At 49.8% G+C, this 2,500-nt stretch overlaps 1 protein-coding gene across 1 annotated transcript in view; it reads left to right on the forward strand.

Moving 5' to 3' along the window:
* LOC122254918 (CD109 antigen) overlaps positions 1-2,500 on the forward strand; it is a 59,476-nt gene that overhangs the window by 23,034 nt on the left and 33,942 nt on the right. The window lies entirely within an intron of this gene.

The following is a 2,500-nucleotide window of genomic DNA, read 5'->3' on the forward strand; positions in this document are numbered from 1 at the left end:
GGGGGGGGGGGGGGGGGGGGGGGGGGGGGGGGGGGGGGGGGGGGGGGGGGGGGGGGGGGGGGGGGGGGGGGGGGGGGGGGGGGGGGGGGGGGGAGGAGGAGGAGGAGGAGGAGGGGGGGGAGGAGGAGGAGGAGGAGGAGGAGGAGGAGGAGGAGGAGGAGGAGGAGGAGGAGGAGGAGGAGGAGGAGGAGGAAAAAGGAATGAGAGGAGGGGTAACAGACGGAGATGTGTAGTGAGAGGAGAGGAGAAAGAGGAGGAAAAGGAGGAGAAAGAGGAGGAGGAAGAGAAAAGGAAGAAGAAGGAAGACAAGAAGGAGGAGAAGGGAAAGGAGAGGAAGAGGGGGGGGGGGGGGGGGAGGGGGGGGGGGGGGGGGGGGGGGGGGGGCCGAAAGAAAAGGAAAGAAGGTCGAGAATGAGAGAAGAAAGGAAAAAGAGAAGAGGGCGAGGAGGAAGAGCTAACAAGAGACGAAGGGATGAAAGAGAGGAAGAGAACGAAGAGAGGAGACGGAGGAGAATAGAAAGAGAAAGAAAAGGAGAAGGATGGAGAGGAGAAAGTCTAAGGATGACATTGCTTTAGTAACTTCTTTTCCCCTTCCGTCTGCATATACTATCCGTCCTGCGCCCTGCGTCGCCCCTGGCTTCTCCCCCTCGCTCGGCTTCGTCCGCTCCCCCTTTCCTGAGAAGGGTACAGACCACCTTCGTCTCCCGCCGTTCCCTGCTGCGTCCGCCCCAGTCCCGCCCCGGCCCGACGGACTCTCCTTCGCCTGCCATCCGCCCGCCCCCGCGCCGCTTTCTATTCTTCCCTCAACCACGCTACGCCGTGCATCCCTTCGTCCGCTCCCACGCGCGGCGCCGGACGGCTCCACGCCCCGCGCCCTGCCCCGTCTCCTCGTCTATTCGCTGTGGCCCGACTCCGTCAGCCCAGCAACCGACCCAACAAATCGTTTACTAACCCCCGTGCCGGCCCCTACCGCCAAAGAAACATCAGCAAGCGAAACATAGCCAAGACACCACACTCCCACTAACGCGAATCAACTCACAACCCCCCACAATAACATCCTACCACCCACACCACCTCCATCCATCCTACACCACTCACCCCACAAAGCTCATCACAAAACCCAACCCAACCTACAACCACTCACGCACACCACAACCCCCCGTTCAACAGGGAAGAAAATACGCATTTGTTTATATGATTAGTTTATTGAATAGACATAACTCTTACGAGTTAATGTCTCTTCCTCCTCCTCCTCCTCCTCCTCTCACCTCTTGCTCTTCCTCTTCCTCCTCCTCTCACCTCTTGCTCTTCCTCTTCCTCCTCCTCTCACCTCTTTCTCTTCCTCTTCCTCCTCCTCTCACCTCTTCCTCCTCCTCTCACCTCTTGCTCTTCCTCTTCCTCCTCCTCTCACCTCTTCCTCCTCCTCTCACCTCTTTCTCTTCCTCTTCCTCCTCCTCTCACCTCTTGCGCTTCCTCTTCCTCCTCCTCTCACCTCTTTCTCTTCCTCTTCCTCCTCCTCTCACCTCTTCCTCCTCCTCTCTCCTCCTCCTCCTCCTCCTCTCTCCTCTTCCTCTCCCCTCTTCCTCTCACCTCTCTCCTCTTCCTCCTCCTCCTCCTCCTCTTCCTCTCTCCTCTTCTTATTCCTCCTTCTCTTCCTCTCCCCTCTTCCTCCTCCTCCTCTTTTCTCTTCCTCCTCCTCTTCCTATTCTTCCTCTCGCCTCTTCCCCCTCCTCCTCTCCCCTCTTCCTCCTCCTCTTCTATTCTATTTTTTTGCATTACCCTCCATCTTTTTTATTTTAAAGAATTCCTCTAATATGATTTATTTACCTATTCATTTTTCTCTTTTGATTTACCCTTGAAGGTAGTGATGGGAATTGTTGTTATTGTTCAAAAGTGATTTAGGCTCGTAGGCGATAATGCATTAAAAAAAAGTGGGTTTTGGTCTGTTTTAGAATTATTAATCTGAAAGTGTGTTAGTTTTTGTCTTTACAGATTATATAATTTTGTTATCATTTATAACTACTACTAGTGATGATAATGATGCTAATAATGATCTTTATATTATCGTTATCATTGCGTTTATTATCATTATAATCATTATTGTCATTATAATCATTATTGTTATCTTTATCCTTATTATTAATGTCAGTATCATTATTATCATGGTTGTTGTTATCATCATTTTCTTTTTTCTCCTCGTTATTACTTTACTGTCATTATTACCATTATCACTCCATTATTTATATAATTGCTGGTCGTAGTAGCAATAATAGTAACATCATCATTATAATCATCATCGTCATCATCGCCACCACCATCATCATTATCTTCCTCATCATAACCCTCACCATCATTCATATTGTCATTATCATTATTATAAGGGATTAGAATCGCCTGGTAGAGAACAGGGTCAAACATATTTAAAATGGCCTATTCTACATAATAGGGCGATAAATTATAATTGTTTAATCTATTTGCATTCTCCATGTAAAATTGTAAA

The sequence above is a fragment of the Penaeus japonicus genome, unplaced genomic scaffold, assembly GCF_977035675.1.
Source record: "Penaeus japonicus unplaced genomic scaffold, GWHDUDI00000001_assembly GWHDUDI00000041, whole genome shotgun sequence".
NCBI lineage: Eukaryota > Metazoa > Arthropoda > Malacostraca > Decapoda > Penaeidae > Penaeus > Penaeus japonicus.